We start from the raw sequence: 23294 nt of genomic DNA, 5'->3' as shown, positions 1-23294 counted from the left end.
GGGCCATAGCTAGGGCTTTGAATGTTTTTCTAAATGTGATAGGGTGCCTCCGAAGGTTTTGAGTAGGGCAGCCACATGACCTGACTTAGGTCTCAAATGGATCATTCTAGAACATCAACTACTGTGGGCAAGAGTAGAGTTGGAGAGATCAGCTAGAGGTAGACTTTTTAGCACTGTCCAGGGAGCAGCTAGGAGAGGTTTATGCATATGCGGCAGGTAAAATATTATAGCAAGGCTTCAAAGTAATTGCTAGGCAGTGTTTACTATTCTTAGAACTTCAGAGCAAAGTATGGAATATATACTTTTTGCATATTGTCAGATAATTCTGCATATTTTCAAATGTGATACTTACAGTGTTATCTGAACATGGTCACAGGCTCAAACGAATTTGTGTGCATTTTTATTCATGTCTTTTGTGTGTGCAACCATTGCTAGTTTTATTACTGATTAGAGTGAAAGAAGTAATTTTTTGAGGTCAGATTTCTGAGGCAGCCTCTCAAGTAGATCTAGAACTTACTGGTTTCTTGACAAATAAACAAATTGGAAACTTCTAATTTTTCTTCTATCTAATTATTTTGCTCACTCTTGTTTATAAATGTTGTGCCTTTTCTAATGGCTTGTACTTTTTATTGATATGTATAACACCTCATTAATCTTGTTTGGGTCCAGGTAATTACATGTGCGTATTATCATCTTAATTGTGTCATTTGTTTTCAGTCTGTGTTACTAAGAGAGGTAATAATCTGTATTATCAATGTAGATATGACTAAAATAGAATTCAGTAGACTGTCTAAGCAACATATTTTATACCATAAGTAAAATATAGAAGCCATCAAAACCTGTATGTTTCGGCTGGGCACAGTGGCTAACGCCTGTAATCCCAGCACTCTGAGAGGCTGAGGTGGCCGGATCACGAGGTCAGGAGATCAAGACCGTCCTGGCTAACACGGTGAAACCCCATCTCTACTAAAAATACAAAAAATTAGCCAGGCGTGGTGTTGGACTCCTGTAGTCCCAGCTACTTGGGAGGCTGAGGCAGGAGAATGGCGTGAACCCAGGAGGTGGAGCTTGCAGTGAACCGAGATCACGCCACTGCACTCCAGCCTGAGCAACAGAGTGAGACTCTATCTCAAAAAACAATAACAACAAAAAACCTGTATGTTTTGAAATTTACCTAAAACATGTATCCTTTTAAATGTTGCCTAAAATAATCTATGATTAGATTCTTTTCCCATAACACAGTTGCAACATTAAAAGGAAATGTGCTAGAAATATTATACCCAATAATAAAAGGAATAATTAAATAGGCAGAAATTAAAGATGAATCCCCAAATAAAATTTCCAAAAATGTAACAAAATATGTAAGCAGTAGATACTTATATAAGTGTGCTCATTTATGAAATGTTTTGAAATTTTTTTGTCTCAAATGCCATGTAACATAAACAACAAGTAAAATTTCATTACCTCACCAGGAAGAACAATTTTAACCAAGTGGTCAAAGTTACCGTCTCTATTAATGGGACAAACCAACTACATATGCCCTCTGACAAAACATCACTCCTGTGATAGGTCTGCCAAAAATGCATAACCTGACTCTCATTGTGAGGAGAGATGTTAGATAAACTTCTGTAGATTTTTTTCCGTACTCTTAAAAAATGTCAGGGTCATGAAAGGCAAAGAGTGAAGAACTATCCCAGACTAAAGGAGATTAAAGACAGAAAAACTCAGTGCCCTAAGTAATCTTGGATTGGCTTTTAGACCATGAAGCAAATTCATTTTTCTTTTATAATAAAGAACATTACTGGGATAATTAGTGAAATTTCAAGAGGGCCTGTAGATTATATAATAGTGTGTGTCAGGCCTCTGAGCCAAAGCTAAGCCATAGTATCCCCTGTGACCTGCACGTACACATCCAGATGGCCAGTTCCTGCCTTAACTGATGACATTACCTTGTGAAATTCCTTTTGCTGGCTCATCCTGGCTCAAAAGCTCCCCCACTGAGCACCTTGTGACCCCCCCACCCCTGCCCTCCAGAGAACAACCCTCTTTGACTGTAATTTTCCTTTAACTTCCCAAATCCTATAAAACGGCCCCACCCCTATCTCCCTTTGATGACTCTCTTTTCGGACTCAGCCCACCTGCACCCAGGTGATTAAAAAGCTTTATTGCTCATACAAAGCCTGTTTGGTGGTCTCTTCACAGGGATATGCATGATAGTGTGTATCAATGTTAATTTCCTGATTTTGATAATTGTGCTGTGATTATCTACAAGGATGTTCTTGTTCTTTAGAAATATACATTGAAGTATGGAGGGGAAAAGTGGTATCACATCTGCAACTTACTCATAATACAATTGAAGGGGAAGGAGAACTCTTCTGTTGTCTTTACCCTCCTAGATTCTGGGTCTGGGGCCCTGCAAATTAGACTGACAAAAGACAGATTAACAAGAGATAGCAAACAGAAGTTTATTAGTACATGCAGCATGCATACATCTGGGAGAAACTCAGTGATGAGTATCTCTACAGAGTGGTTAGAACTTGGGCTTATCTAGTATCTTAACAAATAGCAATAAATTTGCAGAGAAGTGATAAGACAAAGGAAAAGGGTTTTAGGCTTCCCGGGGTGGCAGACTATGGGAAGGTAAATACATGGGGAATACTAATGGCAGATAAGGGTTAATTTAGTAAGGTTTGTTTGTGCAGGTCCATCCCGATGCAGTCTCATCTCAGGTGATAAGGTTGTTATCCCCTTCCTGGTATGGGATGGTGGGGACACCTTTACAAGAATTTATCTTCTGCTTTCAGGCAGATAGTGAGAGGGCCAAGAGCATGTCCTGTTTCTGCTTTTAAAAAAAATTACCTTCAGCTCAAGATAATTCTTATGCCAAAGTGGTGTATTTTTGAATGGCACACTCTGAACTCCTTCACGATTCAGAAAAAAATAATAATACAAGAAAAAGTGAGATAAAGTTACCGTGATAAAATGGTATTATTTGGGAAATATGGGTGAAGGGTATACTTTACATTCATCTTGGAACTTTTATGTATGTCTGAAATTATTTTGAATGATCAACTCTAAATTGGGCTTAGGAGAGAACATTTTATTTTCTCCAAAACTGCAGAACACCCTTTATCCTAGTGGTTTCCAAGTAGTAGGAGGGAAACTTTTCTTTTTTAAAGGTAAGGCAAGTATTTCTGAGATTGCCTTAAATGTATATAAAATAGCTAAAATATTTCAAAATTATCTTTTATCCAGAGAGTCTTGACATACCAGAGGAGCCAGTTAGAATGAAATGGACCAATAGGAAGTATTTTTCTAATGTATAGATTGCTGAATTCTTAAAGAAAGCTCATATATAATTTTTTTTTCTTCTTCTTTTTGGCTCCTTAAGAGTCAACTTGAAAATATATAATTTAAAATATTTTATTCCCACTGTTCATAAACTTGCAGAAGGATCCCAACCCTTGTTATTGAATGTGTTTTAAAAGAGGAAATGAACTTTTACTAAGAAATGAGAAATTCACCATAGAAGGGATTTTTGGAATGATGAGAGTGATCGATCCTGGAACCCTGTTGAAGACTCTCCATCCCTATGGACTGGGAAGAGGTGTGGACACTGGATTTCTCATGTTCTAGACATAAATTTCCCTCAACATTGGTTTGTGGATGGTTCAAGCTTGAACTCTGAAAAATTTTATTTTTCCATAAGTTTACATTTATGTAACTTATCTTATGGTCTACATTCCATCATGAAACCACCCATTGTTATTGTAAGTACTCTGGGATTGCCTTGTGAATTGTCACTTGAGAGATAGTAGCCAGTTCCCAGTGGTTTTACTCTTCATTAATGCAGGGTTGTAGATTACTGATTACTTTGGTACAGAATTAAGTTCACTTCATGAAGTTCTGCTTCTCGAAGTTCTGCTTCTCAAACTCTGCCTTTGGTATTGGAACTTTGGTAAACCAGTAATCTAGGGGGTTTAAATAATTATGGTCACCCAGATTAGAGAAATGGTACTCTGAGAAAGGTTGGTTCTTTTTTTAGTAATAGTTGTCTTATGAATGACACAGACCGTGAAGTTGGACATTATCTGGGATCTGTTCTCACTCTACAGCAGTTGGGTAATCTTAGACAAGCTATCTGTGCTATTGGCGGATTCTGTATTTGAGAATCCAGTTACTTGCTAGTATCTATTTGTAACCCCCAAATCAGTGCTTATGGCACTTTTGTGGTCATTTGTGGATGAGCAGAGCAATGAAAACTTTGAGTCACCTGATGGGCATGTGTCTAGGCCTGTCTTCTTGTTTCATTTCTCATACTGTAAGCAAGTACTCTTTCTGTGGTCTATTTAATGCCACATTTTTCACATTTTTGTGCTTTCTGTTGGTGATTTAGCTGTTTAAAATGGCCCTAAGTGTGGTACTGGTGTGCTGTCTAATGTTCCTAAGCACAAGAAGGCTGTATGTGCCTTATGGAGGAAATACGAGTGTTAGATGAGCTTCATTCAGGCATGAGTCACTGTGCTGTTGTCCATGGGTTCGAAGTTAATAAATCTATAATATGTATCAAAGAAAGTGTCTTTAAATAGAAACACACATAAAATAAAGTTGCACATTGATTTGTTGACAACGATGCTGTGACATTACTCTCAGAGGGACCTAACTCCGTATTTTCCTTCAGGAGCAATCATTTAATGTTGGTAAATTCAGTGTTTGTGGTGACTTTATAGAACACAACTACTTCTAATGGTGAGAATGGATTGTATTCAGTCTTTCTGACTCTCAGCTTCGAAAAGTAACATTGAGACATTATCAGTCATTATGCCAGGGCAACACATTTAAACAAGGGCTATGTCAAGCAAACTGGGTCATACGGTCATCCTATCCTGGGTAAAATGGATATTAAAATACCTCCTTTCAGTAGCATTCAGCAAATAATTGTCCATCCCCTATGGAGCCAGGTACTATATTGGGAAATGGGTATCAGTGATAAACAAAACCAACATGTCCTCTTTCTGCATGGTGTTTATAGTGTATTGGAATAGGAAGACACAAAATGAATAAGCATACAAATAATCATATTGTCTGTCATTCAGAAAGTCACCAGGATAGCTAAATAGTAGAATGGAGAGCTTTATTAGTAATACGGGCTTGCAAGCCAGGAAGAGGAAGTCTGTACATAGACTGAAGGTGCTCTATCTTGGAAGAGGGGAAGGACAACTTGGATTTTATGCCTTACAGGATTCATATTACACAAGAGTCATGCATATTCAGCAGGTTTGGGGGAAAAGCTGTACATATTTATGAGATGATCCAAGTACATGCACAATGGGTAAACATATATGCAACATACATCCCACGTTCACTTTGGGGCATAGTTTTAAAATTAAAATGAGTTGGAAAAGGCTCTTTACATCCAAAGGTGAACTCTAGGACACAAAGGCAGTTTGTATGCATCCTCTATAAGCTGCTGAAACTGGCCTAAGGTCTGCAGTACCTTATCCAAAAAGAATGTTTGTGAGGGCCATCCTCTGTCCAATTAGAGTTGCAGTGGCCTGGGTTGTAAATCAGATTTAAGAGGAGTCTGATATCTCCATTTGTTACGAAGTTTAGAGCCATAGGAATTTGGAAATTTGCTATGCCAACTGGGTCCTGACACCTCAACACATAAAAAACTTTCTTTTCTTAACCTTAGAGTCCATCTTAGTTGATAAAGGGGTATCTGTTTTGATCTCTCAGATCACAAGTTATAGATTATGACCAGTTCTATGAAGGATAACAGTAAGCTGTTATTGACAAGAATAAGTATCGAATTGGGAAGTTGGAATGGTGAGGCATGGAAGGCCCCTTTGAAAAGATGAAATTTAAAGCAAGATGGGTAGATGAGCTTCATTTTACCAGAAGAAGAGCTTCCCAGGTGGAGAATGAGGCAGTCTAGAGCCCGACCCCTTCAAGGAAGACCTTAGTAGCTGAAAAGTAATGAACAAGAAGAATGTGATGCAAGATAAAGTCCTGTTAAGATTTCTAAGAGCAATGGGGATCCACTGAAGGATTCCGAGCAGGGAAGTAATAAGATATTTTACAGTTCTCTGGAGTGTATGGAATTGGAAGTGGAAGGAAGAGCAAGTGAATGCAAAGGACCAGTTAGGAGGCTACTGCAGGAGTCCAAGCAAAAGTGACGGTGGCAGTAGAGGTGAAAGGAGAAGATAGGTTTGGAAGAGATACTCACAAGGTCAGATCTATTGGTTTTGAATATGAATGTTTAAAATAAAAAAAAAGATCAGGAATGATTTTCAGATTGTTTGAACAGAGGTACCATTTTCTGAAAGGGGAAATGTTGAAGGAGAAGTAGATCATGGGGCACGGAGTCAAGAATATAGCAAATTAAAGTGCATTTACATAGAAGACCATCTGTAAATATTAGTTTTTTTTTTCATTTATACCCTGGCGGTAGGAATTTTTAAAATGACATTTGTTCCTTTCATCTCCCTCTTTTTCTGGAGGGAGATTTGTAGATTTGTGTTTATCAGAGTCCAAATTTGGTAACCCCTCTTTCTATTTTCGTATCAGTTTTCTGGACATTCTTTTGCATGCATTAGGTGGAAAGTCGGTTAATACTCATCTCCTCAGTTCTGCCTCTCTCCACAAACTTCTGTGGTTTCCCTGGTGCAGGTTTCAGATCTGCTTCAGGATACCAGGAAGAGAGAGAACGGGGAGCTTTATCTGCTCTAGATTATTGTACAGGCCACACAGTGCCCCAGCATTGGCCTTCTGAGGCTATAGCTTTTCAGTTCACTCCCAAGCTCAGCTGCTGTCCCAGGGCAGAGTCTCCATCCCAGCATGCTGGGACTGTAGAAACTTCAGTGGCAGCCATGCCATCAGCTGGACCAACCTATCCATAGGGACTTCTGGATTTTGTTTCTGAACTTGGGTTGGACTTCTGACTCCTCCTCCCATCTTTGGGAATTGCCTTGGGAAGAAAACTTTTCCTCTTAGGGTTGCACGGTCTGAGGGATGGGGGCTGTGCATTAACTGTCAATAGACTAAAAGGAGAAAAGACAAGGTTGATTTCCATATACTGAAGTACTCTTTGATAAGTGCTGCACAGACAGGTACATTTATATACCAATTTAACAAATAAGAGTAGTGCTGAGCTTCACTGGGGAAGTATAGCAGGCCCTGTTGTGCTTTTTGATGCTTATGGCAACTGATTTTGTACTTCCTGGTGCCAAGGGGCCGGCTTCTCCCACGTAGCAAACACCCTTGGAGGGGGTTCAATGGTGGCTGGATTTCCCGGAGGTTCTGCTTAAATTCAGAATACTACTTTGATGGGCTGTTCGTCCCTTCAGACCCTAAATTTCCTTTCCTCTCGGAAGAATCCTGGCCCATCAGAGAGTCTAAATTGAATGCTGGGAGAAAAGGGCTCCTGGAAGTGTCTCCCATCCACATGCAAGTATATCTACCTTCTCCCCAGTGACCTGCTCTGTCTACCAAAGAGCATTGAGAGGGGTGACCCTCCTCTAGTCACAAAAAGGTGGTATTCCCCATTCTACCATCGTTGGTGGTACTGGCGCATTCCATTTACATAACTGTGTGAGGCCACTGTGTTGACTCATCCCTGAACCCGGAAGATCTGCCTCAAGTGACTTTTCACTTTGGCTACCCCGAGACACATGGCCTGGCAGCTTCACTTTCCTGAAACTAGGTAAGATATGCCACATCCTATGGATATAGATATTTTTAACTACAGATGGTCCCTGACTTCAACTTAAGATTTTTGGGGGTTCAGTGGTGCAAAAGCAATAAGCATTCAGTAGAAACCGTACTTCAAATTTTGAATTTTGATATTTTGCTAAGCTAGCAATATGAGGTATAATACTCTCCAAAACTTGCAGTCAGCCATGAGATCACACAATTTTGCCCAACTGTAGGCTAATGTAAGTGTTCTGAGCTCCTTTAAAGTAGACTAGGCTAAGCTATAATGAATGTCCTGGAGGTTAGGTATATTAAATGCATTTTTCACTTACGATCTTTTCAACTTCACAGGATATAACTCCATTGAAAGTCAAGGAGCATTGGTAATGGATAATTAAGGGATGCCGTGAGTAACCAGTTCACAGATTTCTTGCAATTTTTTAATCTCTGATAAATGAAAATGTTACACCCCAGTGGGTTCTTCTTGCCTGCTACACAGATAAAGCCAATACACTAAGATGGCAGTGTTGACATAGAGAATGAGTTTAATTATCACAAGGCAGCCGAGCAGAAGGACAGGAGACATTTCTCAAATCTGCCTCTCTGAGAGCTTGGAGGCAAGCGTTTTTAAAGGACAATTCGGTGGTCAAGAGGCTAGGGAATGAGTGCTGCTGATTGGTTGTAGATGAACTCATAGGAGTGTGGAAAACTGTCTTCATGTGCTGAGTCAGTTTCTGGGTGGGGGTTACAGTACTAATTGAATCAGCTCCTGGAGATGAGTCAGGTCCCTGAGGTGGCAGTCAGTTCACCAGAATGCAAAAAATCTGAAACATATGTCAAAGACCAATCTTAGGTTTTACAATCGTGATGTTATCTATAAAAACAATTAGAGAAGTTACAAATCTTTTAACTTCTGGCAACATGACTCCTGAGCAGTAAGCAAGCTAGGGAACAATAACTGGTTATCACTTACCTATGCAGGTCTTAGCAGAATTCAGGCCCCTCCCATAGTTAGCCTTGTCTATGCCTAGGAATGAGGAAGAAGGGCTGTTTGAAGCAAGATGGAGTCAGGTATGTCAGATTTCTTTCACTGTCATAGTTTTTTGCAAAGGTGGTTTAGCACAATGTTTAAAAACAGTGGGCACTAGATCAGGTCTGTGATCAAAGGTATAATTCTAAACGTTGCTAACTGAATTGGTTCATCGCTTCCTTCAAGGGCTGTAAGAATCAGTGTTTTTTTGTTTGTTTGTTTGTTCGTTTCTTTAAAGTTTTTTTTGGCTGTAAGTTTATTCAATGCAAAATAACCCTCTCCAGTTTTACTGAGGTGGCTGACCATGTTCACAACCAAATCCTCCTCTAAACTGGAATTCAGTTGCTGATCCAGCCCCAGCCTCCGCTTTCTTGTTGACACCAGGAGGCACAGCACTATATCTGCAGGTATCTCTGTTGGCTTCCCCTCTTGTGAGTCTTGCAGGTTCCTCAGTCTCCAGACCTTTAGGCCGAGGCCTGCCAGTCTCTGGACGGCTGTGGCATACAGTGGCAGGCACAGTCTCCAGGGGCAGATGAAGGTAATCACGGAGATACTGGATACCCTCATTGGTAAGGTGCCAGTAGAAATGCCTCCAGGCAAAACTGTTCCTTCACGCAGCCTCGGGACTTGAGAGACTGCACGGCCTTCATGACCTGAAGATTGGGCACATTCTTGTCTGCCAGCTCCCGGTGCTTACACATGTGGACATCCTTCTTGGCCATCATGACTCCCTCCTTAAAAAGGAGTTCATAAATGGCAATCTGGTTCTTCTTAGGCATCAACATCTTGGTGGCTGTAGGGTCCAGGACCGGGGCTCGAATCATACCTGACTCCATCTTGCTTTGAACCTCATGAGCTAACTGCCCTTGCTATTCCTGGGCATAGACAAGGCTAACTATGGGAGGGGCCCGAATTCTGCTAAGACCCGCATAGGTGAGTGATGACCAGCTATTGTTCCCTAGCTTGTTTACTGCTCAGGAGTCATGTTGCCAGAATCAGGTTTTTGGTTAGGAACCATTTAATATTTGTTTACTAGATTATAAAAACAGAAATATTTTCTTTTTCATTTTTCAGTTACCAAGTGTTTAGCAAGGGAAATGTAACCTGCTACAATATGATTATGCCTTCTCTTGAGCGCTGCATTGCTTCTAGGGAGAAGAAATATTAGAATAATCAGAAAGATGGAAACAAAGAGCAAAAAAATTACTTTGTAAAGTTAAGAGATTTTTTTCTTTCTTTCTTTCTTTTTTTCTTTTTTTCTTTTTTTCTTTTTTTTGACAGAGTCTTCCTCTGTCACCCAGGCTGGAGTGGACTGGTATGATCTAAGCTCACTGTAACCTCCACCTCCCGGGTTCAAGCAGTTCTCCACCTCAGCTTCCCAAGTAGCCGGGATTACAGTCATGCACCAGCACGTCTGGCTAATTTTTGTATTTTTAGTAGAGATGAGGTTTCACCACCTTGGCTACACCGGTCTTGAATTCCTGACCTCATGATCCACCCACCTCGGCCTCCCAAAGTACTGAGATTACAGGCGTGAGCCACTGCACCCAGCCAAGATTTTTATTTATTTATTTATTTATTTATTTATTTATTTATTTTGAGACGGAGTCTTGCTCTGTCGCCCAGGCTGGAGTGCAGTGGTGCAATCTTGGCTCACTGCAATCTCCGCCTCCCGGGTTCAAGCGATTCTCCTGCCTCAGCTTCCCGAGTAGCTGGGACTACAGGTGCGTGCCACCATACCTGGCTAATTTTTTGTATTTTTAGTTCAGATGGAATTTCGCCGTATTAGCCAGGATGGTCTTGATCTCCTGACCTCGTGATCCACCCGCCTCGGCCTCCCAAAGTGCTGGGATTACAGGCATGAGCTACCGCGCCCGGTGCCAAGGGATTTTTTTAAACAACCAACTAATGTTCTTTTTTATCTGGCAAGCAGTAATGATGCATTGGATATAGCATATATAGGTTTTAGCAAGATTTCAAAAAAATTATTAGTTCTCAGACAACATGGAGAAATGAGAGCTGGATGCTAATATAGTTAGACATGATGGTTGCATAACAACAGCAAAGCCTCAGCCTCCCCTCTCCTTCTTTCCCTGTGGGTACTTAGGTGACCCTGAGCTAAGACTCATTGGCATACTGGTGTTAGGACCCGCATTCATTCCGATGGATCATTGTGCATCCTGTATTGTTGTTAAATATTTTAAATATGCTCTCAGGGTGTAATAAACTAGAGCTCTTGGGAAAAGCAGACGGAAGCTGGGTCACGGCCACGTTAGCTCTTTGGGAACTTTATGCATCGTGCCCACACCTTACCTCTAGTTAAAATGAGAAACAACAATAAAACAAGTAAGAAAATCCAACACTGTCCTTTTCCCCCATAATGATGACTTCAGTACATCTTTAGAAATATGAAGTAACAAATTATGTTTTATTTTCTCAATGATTGGGTGCTCCTGCTTTGCTGGTGCCTTCAACATGAGCCTTTGTTGAGTTCCGAGTAGGCCTCCCTGAGGCAGCAGGGGAAGGAGAGAACTGAGAATTAAGGATTGGTTCTGTTTAGATTTTGAGCTTCCATTGGTAGTTGTGTTGACTTAAAGTGAGTGCAAATTGTTTGCACAGCCATTAAGCATTTATGATAACGTATTGAGTTGTTTAAAATAAAAGCACTGCTAAAATTAAAAAATTAAAATAGGGCCATAAACAAATAAGTTTTGGATTTTTTTTTTTTTTTGAGATGGAGTCTCGCTCTGTCATCCAGGCTGGAGTGCAGTGGGATGATCTCGGCTCACTGCAACCCCCACCTCCTGGGTTCAAGCTATTCTCCTGCCTCAGCCTCCAGAGTAGCTGGGATTACAGGCATGTGCCACCACACCCAGCTAATTTTTTTAAAATTATTTTTAGTAGAGACGGGGTTTCAACATGTTGGCCAGGCTGCTCTTAGACTCCCGACCTCAGGTGATCCACCCCCCTCAAGCTCCCGAAGTGCTGGGATTACAGGCGTGAGCCACCGCGCCCGGCCACCTTGTAATTCTTTTAATGGAAAAATAAAGCAAAATACTTAACAGAGAGGGATTTACTACAAAAGTGTAAATTGATTAAACTACCACTTTTGCATGTTGGATTGGTGAAATGATTTGCTTTTCACTTTAGGGTAAGTGTGCCTTTCCCAGAACCGACCTCTGCTAGCGCCGTCTGCAGTGTTACACCTGATTCCATCTCCTGCTGCATCATGAAATGCTGACTCTCAAGGCAGACAATGGACAGGATTTCAGACAGAACCATTTACCTGCCTGTGTGATGTTTCCCTGTAGGTGACACAGCATGGGTGCCACTTCTGTACTAGCTGTGGAAGTCTGGCTCTTCCCTTTAGTAGCCTTAGGATTCAGGGCTGGTTCTGGCTTCATTTACCATCATTAAGAGCCTGTTTGACTGGAAGAGATGTTATCTCATGATAATTGTTCCCTTCTGCTCCTTGCCAGGTTGGAAAAATAGATAATGATGAAAAAGTGTGCTGAGAAGCACCAATTGCCAGATCCCCTAATGTGTGAGGGATTAATCTAGAAATATAGTGGAAAATTTCCTTTAAATACGTAAACTAGACTGAAGGGACTGGCAGAAAGTAGGGTGACAGTTGTTTATGAAATTATTGCATTTTTATTAGTTTGAAATACACTTGCATATGTTTCTGTTAGCCCTGGGGAAGAGAGAAAATTTTATTAATGTAATTCAAAGTTATAAACATCACTCATTGTTAAATTGCTATAACTTAAAAATGAGATGTGTAAGTTAGGAGGGATAACAATATAAATTCCTGGAAAATTTTATTTTGACCTGCTTGACTTTGTGAACTTAGAAAATAATAATGATCATTTATTGAACATGTATTATGTACCAGGGACTCATTGCAATCATTTAATCATTACAACAACCCTGTGAGTTATAGCATTATCATTCCCATTTTACAAATGGGGAAACTGAGGCCTGTCAAGCTTAACCGACTTACCCAGAATCACCCCCCGGCTGGTTAGTGATAGATCCAGGGTTCCCTCCCAGGCCCTCTGACCTCAGAGGTTATGGTCTTCATTCTTCATATTTTAAATGCTGCAGTCACTTAACTTTTTTGGGTTAGTTTCCTTATTTTTAAAATGTGGGGGCAAGACTAGATTCTTTATAACAAATTAGAGTTTTGGAACTGTGCTATCTTTTTTTTTTAACTGAAACTGAGCAGAGGCGATGTTCATCACATACTCACTGCAAAAGGTCAAGAGAATGACTAAAGGGTAATTACCAGCAGTATTTGTAGCAATTTAAGTCATTTCAGGATTTTATCTTTGACAGTTATTAGTTATTAGTTTTAGTAACAGGGCACTGAGAGAAGGTATTTCTTAGTCTGCATCTCAGTTGCTTCCTGATTTCTCTCTGAACCAACCTCCTCCAACGCCATCATCTCCCAGGAGCTGCTAAATAATCACACTGCAAGCAAGGGCAATCGGCTGCTCTTCGCAACTCATCAAGAGAGTGACTACTAAATGCAGGGGATGAGTAAGAAGAGGGAATTCAGGCAACGAATAAGAAACAGTTCACTAATTAGGAGAACCAGGAGAGACTGCTGTTATTCTGTGCTATTCAATCTGGAAGTTACTAAACTCTACCTTAATAGAAAATGTGCACCTGACTTCTCTAGGAAAGAAAAGAAGCGTTCGTTAGCAGATTGGAGATTCCTCTACATTGCTTGGAGTTTCCAAAGACATAGCCAATTGAAATATCTATCTGTAATTTCATATTTATTACTGAAGGAACCCCCCCCCATTTTGTTACCGTGCTTAAGTTTGGTGTTTCACATAAGTAAGTTTTCCAAATAAGTGAAAGCTAAAACTAAATGTTTCATAATAGATTATAATGAAATGTTAAACCTTTATTAAGTATACGATATAAGCAAATGATGCATTAGAGCATCTATGTATTGTTTAGTGAAGAATTATAAGATGAATATCCATGTACCCATCATGCAGCCTAAGAAATATAATGCTAGCAGTACTTTTCAATCCTGGATCCCATTCTCTTCCCTAACTCAAGTAAAGATTGTCCTGAATATTTTTTTAGTAATTTCTTTGTTTTATTTTGGGGTTACATAAATATTAATAATTTTTTTTTGCAACTTTATAAAAGTGGAATGATTCTCTCTGAGTTTTTCAGTGGCTTGTTCAATATTAACGTTATGTTTCTGAGATTCAACTATGAGAATGTAGTTCACCCATGTAGATGTAGTTCATTTTTATTCTTCAGAGTATATTCCATTTTATGAATATGGGACAGTTAATTTTTCTCAGGAGAGATAGACATTTATTTGAGTTGTTTCCATTTTCTTGCTATTAGGAGGATATTGTGAATATTTTTGTCCATCTGTCTTAGTGTAGATGAGCAAGAGTTTTTCCAGGAGGTATACCCAGGAGAGGAGAGGAGAGGAGATGCTGTGTTGAAGGCTACACACACCTAAAATTTTACTGGGCAATGCCAACTTGTTTCCGAAGTAGTTGTGCCACCTTTAATTCTCACCAGGAGTACATGAAAGTTCCTGTTGCTCCACATACTTGCCAAAACCTGGGGGCTGTCAGATTGTATACATTTTCTAGCCTTTTGGGTGTAAAATGGTGTCAGCATGGGGGTCTCTGCATTCCTCTGATTACTAATGAGGTTGACCATCTTTTTATAGGTTTATTGACCTTCTTGTTTTTTCATGAAATGCCTGAATATGTCTTTTGGGTTGCTTGTCCTTTTCATATTGATTCATTGGAGTTCTTTATATATTTTGTGTACTAAATCTTTGTTCATTATAGATGTTACTGTAGAGGCAGGAAGGGGGTGATCCCTTTTCTCCCCATCACAAGAGTCACAGCCCACACCTTTATAACAAAATATAGATCAACATGAGAAAAACATAACAAACTCATTAATGTACTTAAACACTGGAGCCATACAAAACATATGACAACTCAAGAAAGGACCAGATGGTTGATGCTTAAATATCCTTTTCACTGGGGAAAAGGAGGTGGAGAGCTGTAAATGAATGGGCCCAAAAAACTACACCAGTGGTTTGTAAATGATTCTCTCTGGACTCTGAATGGGACCTAAGGACAAATAGTAGCTGCAGACAAGTTACAGGAAGGTAAGGGCAGAGCTGCATTGTGAACAAAGGTCTTATTATGCAGATAACAGTCTTCCAGGTCTTCCCTTGGAATTGCCCTCAGGAGAGCCGAGGCGGAGGCTGACTGGGCATGGTGTCCTGAGCACAGAGACTTCTAGTCTCTTCTCTGGTGGTTAACGTTTCCTGGTTATTTAATGAGATTCCTAGGGAAGGGGTTTTGAGGCAATTGCATTTCTTTTAGAAGTTTTCTCAATCAGATAAGGGAACTTATTGAGAGAGCCAGTCCTGGTGCTTTGAATAGTAAGGAGGATCAGAGGGAGTAGGGGGAGGTCAGATGGAGATCTTGAGGCTGCTTCATTAGTTCAGCATGTCAAGGCACCATATTTCAGGGCATTTTCTGAGCCCCAATATTGAAGATATCTTCTTTCAATGTGTGGTTTCTATTTTTTCTTATTAAAATTTTTTGGATATTTTTTTTCTTATCAAACATTTTAATAAGCAGAAATTCTTAATTATATTGTAGATGAATTGGTCAGTCTCTTTTTTTTATGTTTTGGGCTATATATAGCTTGCTTAAGAAATCCTTCTTACCCGTTAGTTATTAGGTTATTCTTGTATCCTAAGATTTTCTGAGATGTCTGTTTTTCTTTTTCATTCAAATAGTTAATCTCTGGAATTGTTTTGTTTAATGTACATTGTAAAGTAGAGGCTGATTTCATTTTGCCCCCTACATTGTCCCAATGCCACTTATTAAATACAGGTTGAGTATCCCTAATCTGAAAATCTAAAATCTGAAATGCTTCAAGATGCAAAGCTTTTTGAGTGCTGACATGACACTCAAAGGAAATATTCATGGAAGCATTTTAAATTTCAGATTTTTGGATTAGGGATGTTCAGCCAGCAGGTATAATGCAAATACTACAACACCTGAAAGAATCTGGAATCTGAAACACTTCTGGTCCCAAGTGTTTCAGATAAGGGATTTTCATCCCTCCTGTCTCCCCCAGTCAGTGGTCTGCGCTGTCACTTTTGGCACGTATCAAGCTTCCATATGGGTGAAAGTCCTTCTCGAGACTATAAATGTTACATAACCTTGTTGACAGTTTTATAATATTGGGCTCTCTTAGTCTTAAACTTTGTATGTTTATCCATTTATTTTGGTGTTCTTTAATATTTTTCAATACCTTTTATTGCTTTATACAGAAATATCTTGTAAAATTTTGTTTCATATATTCCTAAGTGTTGCTGCAGCGGCCAAGAGGGAAAGCTTCTCCCCTTCATCTCCTGAAGGTTTGCTGAAAATATACTGACAAAAGGCCAATGAAAAGGAGAGAAAGGCATACAATGTATTTAATGTGCACAATGCAGGAAATCACATGAGAATGATTTACCAATAGCCCAGTATAGTCCAGATGCTTATATACCCTTCCATTTATGGGAGAGAGGAGATAGAGAATGGGCAAGTAAGTAATAAGTTCCCCTGAGCTCTGAGGGAGGTGTCAGGAAGGTGAGGGATGGAACTTCACTGTGAGCAAAGGTCATCTTATGCAGATAAAGCCTCCCAGGTAATCTATGAGAGCTGCCCTTAGGAGAATAGATGAAAAGCCTGTCCGGATGTGGTGATGACTTACAGTCTCTTCTCTTCTTTTCCTGGGTGGTTGATCTTTTTGGGCTATTTGATGAGATTCCTAAGGAGTGGGGTCTTAAGAAATTCCAAAGAGAGTCCCTCCCGGTGCTTTGGGAAAGAAGATCAGAGACAGGGAGGTGGAAGCAGGTCAGAGAGAAACCTTGGTTCTGAGGCTTATTTCTGAGGCTTTTCACTTTTCAAAGCACTTAGCATGCCAACGCTCTGTATTGTGAAGCATCATTTTCTGCACTCCAACACTATCTTCTTGTTTTATTATTATCATGAAATGTATATTTAAGAAATAGTTCTTTCTGATGTTTTGTTCCTGGTGTATAGAATTGCTAGTCACTTTAATATATTGATTTATACTCAGAAACCTTGATAAAGCCTTATTCATCCTAATAGTTTCTGATAGACAATAATATTATCTGAATAATGAAAAATTTGCCACTCCCATTCTTAAAATGTTTAGAATGAGATCTCCAGTACAATATCGAGTAGAGGTAGTGATATTTGACTTCCTCGCCTTGTTTTTGATTTTAAAGGAAAAGCTTGATGGCTCACAGTTGAGCATGATGATTGCTATAGAGTTTCTGTAGACGTACTTTAGGAAGGAAGCTTTCTGCCATTCCTAATTTGCCTACTTTCCTAAGATGCTTTAAAAAATTATGATTGACTAGTGTATTGGTCATGTTTGACGGTAGCAGAAAGGAGTTACATTTATTATCCATGATTTTTTTTTTTTTTTTTTTTTTTTTGAGACAGAGTCTCGCTCTGTCGCCCAGGCTGGAGTGCAGTGGCCAGATCTCAGCTCACTGCAAGCTCCGCCTCCTGGGTTTATGCTATTCTCCTGCCTCAGCCTCCCAAGTAGTTGGGACTACAGGCGCCCGCCACCTCGCCTGGCTAGTTTTTTGTGTTTTTTAGTAGAGACGGGGTTTCACTGTGTTAGCCAGGATGGTCTCGATCTCCTGACCTCGTGATCCGCCCGTCTCGGCCTCCCAAAGTGCTGGGATTACAGGCTTGAGCCACCGCGCCCGGCCCATGATTGTTTTTGATGTCTGCAGTGGAAATTAGTGAGGAGGGAAAGATAGGCGGAGGTAATATATGCTTACTATATACTTATTTTCTGATTGCTTTATATGCTATAAAATAATTTCATACAAATTACCTCATTTGGGTTATTGTTTCCAGTGTCTTTTGTTTGTTTGTTTGTTTCTCATAGGGACTTAGAGCATTCTGATTCCATAACTGTGGCTGGTCTTAGGCCCACCAGTTTTTCCTGCTACACATTGGTGATATTCAATTTGCACTATGCTTAACTAACCTATTCTTTCTTCCTTAGTCTTCTGTAGTCTTCCATGTCACACACGTAGCGAGTTGCACCTGTAGCCTGTTATTTTTCACTGTACTCCCGAAGAATTTTCTTAAAGTGTCTAAGAAATCAGTGGTATCCTTCCAATCTGATCCTTTTCTTCCTTCATTCACTTATTCACTCGCCAGATATTCATTGATAGCATACTATGTGACCACAGGTAAAATGATGAAGAAAATATCCCTGCCCTCATAGAGTTGACTCTCCAGAGTGGAATCAGGACAATAAACACATAGGCCAGTGTGTAGCATTGCAAGGTAGTGATGCGGTGAGTGAAGGAGTGAGTGGGAGAGAGAAAGAGAGGGAGGGATGACTGGGAATGTGTGTGTGCCCATTTTACTGGCATTAGGTTACCTAGGAAAGGCTTCCCTGAGGAGATGACCTTTGGTCTGAGCCCCAAATACAGTGAGCAAGTCAGCTGCGGGAAGTTCAGGAACAGCAGATGAATGACAGTGTGGTGAGTCTGGGGAACTTGAAGGAGTCAGGTGTGGTCACAAGAGAACAAGTCAGGAGAAACTGGTAGGGGACAGAGAAAGAGACAGAGGCCAGGAAATGCTGGACTTGCAAGATCCTCATTAGAGAGATTTTGCTTTTATTGATATGATGAAACTATGTAAGTATATTTTAGAGGCACGTAATATTTTTGTTTACTTTCTCAAAGAATTCATCAGTCTGTTATCTGATTTCTGGGAATAACAATGCATCCTGGTCTTCACTCTTGTCTCAGAATCTCCAAACTCAGTGATTGATGGGAAGAAGCTTCTTGTTAATGTTCTTGAAATGAATACAGAATCTCTCTTTCTCCCTTAGAGGAGTTTGGAGAATGCTATTGCTGAAGTTGGCCTGGCTCACTGCACCACGTGGGGAGGTGATGCTACCAGGGGGAGATTACAGAGGAATAAGCCAGCATTGAGTTTCCTCTGTGGTAGAGCCTCATTGTGTGAGGACGGGAGATTCTCAGTCTGACTTCCTTCTCCAGGTAGAAACATCTAACTTAACCAAGTGTAAATGATTCATGTGTGACTCTAGAACTTTGTCTTGCTTGTGCTCCTGTTCTAAACTCTAGGTGTTGGGAGATTGGAATGGATCTCATTTTGAACTGGATCTTAACTTCTTTGCTTCAATCCCCTGTTGATAAAATGAGATTATAGAGCAGTATTTGCTGACCTTCCTCACAAAGACCCTATGTGTGATCAAGTGATTTAGATGTTGAAAGGGTGGTTTGTTTTCTTAATATATGAGAAATAGTTAATGCTACAGTCTGATATAAAATGATTATTAATAATAATTTTTATTTTTATTGTATGTAATGTAATTTAACTCTGAAGAAAACAAAATGCTGGATATTCTTTTGAGACCACCGAAAGGATATGGCAATAGTTTCTTCCTTTGTCTTGTAGAAGAATACATGCTATAGAAATCAAGGAGTAAAAATCAGGGCATTCTTTCTGAATTTTCTTTCTCATCTTTTAGCCCCTTTGAATATGATGTGATTTTAGAAACAACTTAGAATTTAGAAATAACTTCTAGGTCATTTTAATAAACTTGGGAACCTCGTTGGTGAAAAGGTCCCTGTAAGTGGTGAATGTCAGTGAAATCTTATCTTGGGCATTCATCTATCAGATATTTTCTTATCAATGTAGTGGCTGTACTCTCTAGTAGGTTCTACAATTCATATTAGCCATTTTACATTTTCATACCTGTGAAGCTTAAAAACACTGCACACATTTGATACTACAACAATACAGGAGGGAGAATGCCGCTTATGGTAATATTTTACTATGTCTCTGCCTTGAAAAAGTAAGTAGTGAGTTGGAAAAATTGTTTAAGTGACTGAGAGAAAGGAACCTACTATTCAGGAAAGAAGAATTTTCAGATTGTCTGCATTGATTAATGCATTGGTTAGTTCTTCAACTCCCCACTTTACCTCAGAAGCCACATTTTTTCCTGTGTTGTTTTCACCCTGGGTTTGAGCTTCTATGATGGCTGAAATCAAAGTTTTGGTCATAAGAAAGAATGACTGAGATGAGTAGTTGGTATTTGAGAGCTGGTGCTTCGCCCATGCTGGGTAGAAGAAGACTTCTTTTCTGCTTTTTCCAGCTGGAGAGCTTCCTCAGGTCCACTGTTGAGCAGGTGTTCTGCTGCCCGTTCTGTCCTGCAGTGACTTTGGTGTTGGTCCACACCAACCAGAGGGAGCTTGGGTACAGAGTTGACTCTGTGGAGCTCGGAAGCTCCTGGGTCCACTCTTATCTTGGCCATCCTTCAGTAGGATCCCCTGCAGCCGGCTGGGGAATTGATCAGTGCTCAGCAAAACAACCTCTTTTATTTTCCGGTGTCCTTTTGAAAGACCCTTCACTCTGAAGTTTCACAGCCTTTGATTACTGCAAGAATTTAGGATCACATCATAGAATTTAAAACACAAAGTGGAAAGGTGGCCTGGTGTTAGAAGTTATTTCCGTAAGAGGGGACGGCTGTGTTTTCCATTTGGTGGGAACGGACAGGAAAACTGCCGTTGTGTTCCCATTCTCGGCAGGCTCGGATGGAAATGTGTCGGGATGAGGAAGTTTCTGTTTGATAAAAGCTAAAAAGCCCACTCACATTTCTAACCTTTCAAGTTATGACAGTCATTCACGACTGTCAAATATAATGGCATTTTGGACATCATCCAGGAATCGTTAACAGCTTCCAAGTGCCTTGACACAAAGAGTTTATGACAACATTCTGAGCTTTGTTAAGAAGATGCTTCTGACCCACCTTCAATAGGATTCGCTTTTTGTGTTATCTTTCTATCAATGGTGATAGAAAAGCCAATATCCTTAGCTGTCTGGCGCCTGAAAAACAGGATGTGTCCACAAAAGCACTCGAGTTCGCTCTCCTTCTCAAGCAAAATTTGCCAAATTTTAAGATGGTGAAATGAGAAGAAGAAATTTGGTTTTGAGTTGAATTTTTCCCTATCTTAATTACAGAAGGTAAATATTCTGAAAAAAAAAATTAAGCCAGAATTAAAGCATTAAAGTATGCCTTCTAGAACCTACAACTCATTTTCCCATGTGTTAAAGGTTTTGAAAACAAGTGAAGAAGTCTCTTTCTCCCATTGGATAAACATTTAGGTATTTAGGTGAAAGCAAAAATGATCAAGTGTGAATCTCTCTTTAGGAGATCTCTAGTTTAAGAATAAATATGTTTCAATATTGTTGCTTGTTGTCTGAAACTGGGAACAATTTTAGTCGTAGATTTAACATCATATTTGGCAGAATACATATTTGGCAGAATACACTCAACCATGAGAGGGTCCCCTGTGTCTCTCTGGAGTCTCATTTTATATTAATAAAGGCATAGATGAAAACTGCTTGTAGTCTTTGGTTCTGACGGAAACCCTGATGGAGGATTGAAGTTTGGCCTGCTGAGAGCATGTCAGCCTTTGCCCCTATATTGACCCAGGGATGGGGTATGGTGGGGGGGTATTGTCTGACTTCTGTGGGGAGAGGACTCCTTTATATCAGAGAGGCCTAAGGACCTGGTAGAGTGTTAGTTAGAATTGAATGGAGAGAGGGATTCCAGAGGGATTTGCATTAGTCAAATGAAGAAGCATGGGTGAGAGTGGGTGGTGGTGGCTGTGGGGGGTTAGAGTCCTTCTAGGCCTAGGGTGTGATTTTCTACTGAACCCTTCCCTGACTTCTTCGGTTTTTCTGGTTACTTGGTTTAATTTCTGTCCCCTGATTCTGAAGCCCTGGAGGTGTCTTCCTTCTCTTTCAACTCCTACCAATGTTTAGATCTTATGGTCACGTGATTTCTGAGAATTTAACTTCATAGCTCATCCTCTTGTCTTCTGACTCAAAGACAAGCACATTCAAGATTTATTTTCCCCCTTCTAGCAAAAAATGAAAGGGGAGAAGTGAAAGAAGGTAGGTGTGCTTTAGAGTGATTTCAAGTAGCTGGGGGTAGAAAGGAAAAATGGAGAGGAAGAGAGACTACCTTTCATGGTAGGAGCTTGGCATGTTTGGGCAACTGAGAGAGGGCTGGAGCCACTGACGTGGGATGGGGATAGGAGAGAGGAATGGGGTGAGGGAGAGAGAGATGGATGGATGCCCAGGATGAGGTCAGGACAGATGGGCCCTGGTTAGATCACACAGGCCTTTGTGGGCCATGTTAAAGACTTTGGATTTGAGCTTGAGAGCAGTGGGGAGCCATTGAAGGGATTTAAACAGAGGAGGTGTTTGAAAGTCTTTGTGATTTCGACTTTGGAGGCTATGTGGAGAATAGATCTAAGGGCTCTTGCAAGAGCCCAGGTGGGAAATGTTAGTTTGGCCTAGGGAATGTTTGTGAGGGTTGAGTTGGTGGTAGACTGGACATGGAGGGGAGGGAGAAGGAGTGTGAAGAAGGACTCCTTGGTCTGGCACAAGCACCTGAAGTTGTCAGAGGGCCCTGAAGTCCTCAGAGGAGGCTAGTTCATGCTGTGGCAACAGCGGCTTCAACATTTCAGGCCACGGCAACAGAGTTTGCAGTCTTGCAAAATCTGCTATTTAAGTCCAAGTGACCCTCCAGAGCAGCTGTCCTCAAACTCAGTGGTCTAGTCTGCCTCCATATCAGTTCAGGTTCTACCAAATTCACTGTGGCAAGGGAAGAGAGAACCTGGCTCTCCAGTGCCTCTGTCACTTCCACTCACATGTCTTTAGCCACAAGAGTCATGTATATGGCTGTGACCTTATCCTGCCAGAGGGCTAGAAGTGCAGTTCCCTAGAGTGCTCAGAAGTGGGGAAGCAGGAAATCTGGTGTAAAGGTGTACCACAAAGCCATTTTCTAATGTGAGGAATCTGAAGGAAAAATAGCTTCTGGAGGAAAGAGTTCAGTTTTTGATATGTTAAATTTGAGATGCTCGTGAGATACCCAAGTAGCTATGTCAAGTAGGCAGTTGGCTATTTGCGGGAGGGAGAGAGGGAGGAGGAAGGCAGGCAGGCAGGCAGGCAGGCAGGCAGGCAGGCAGGCAGGCAGGAAGGAAGGAAGGAAGGAAGGAAGGAAGGATGGAAGGAAGGTAGGTAGGTTGGTTGGCTTGGGTTCAGGATATACGTTTAAAATGTATCTGTGGTATTGGATGAGACTACCTAGAGACAATGTCTGAAGAAAGACAAGGACTCAAAAATGAGCCCTGTATTAGTTAGTCTAGGCTAAACTCTGCCGTGGATCCAAGCAATCTTAAAAGTCCTAGTGGCTTATCACAGGCTTTACCCATGCCAGATGTCCACTGGGGCACAGTGGGAGGCCCCATCATATTATAACTGTACCATCTGAGCAGAAACTTTGTGTTTTGTTTTCAATGTCTTATGCCCAATACCTGGAAGCATACCTGGCAGGAGGTAGTACCTGGCAATACCTGGCACAAGGATGTCATGGAGAAATTATATATATATATATCGTATACATTTTT

At 40.5% G+C, this 23294-nt stretch overlaps 1 protein-coding gene and 1 pseudogene across 5 annotated transcripts in view; one reads left to right on the top strand and one right to left on the bottom strand.

Annotated features, from left to right (window-relative positions):
* Positions 1 to 23294, top strand: part of ELMO1 (engulfment and cell motility 1) — a 578919-nt gene that overhangs the window by 64635 nt on the left and 490990 nt on the right. The gene's annotated exons all lie outside the window — the stretch shown is intronic.
* LOC126950138 (40S ribosomal protein S10-like) lies at positions 9012 to 9510 on the bottom strand (annotated as a pseudogene).

Source organism: Macaca thibetana, chromosome 3, assembly GCF_024542745.1.
Source record: "Macaca thibetana thibetana isolate TM-01 chromosome 3, ASM2454274v1, whole genome shotgun sequence".
Lineage (NCBI taxonomy): Eukaryota > Metazoa > Chordata > Mammalia > Primates > Cercopithecidae > Macaca > Macaca thibetana.
This window is presented reverse-complemented; position numbering and strand designations above follow the sequence as displayed.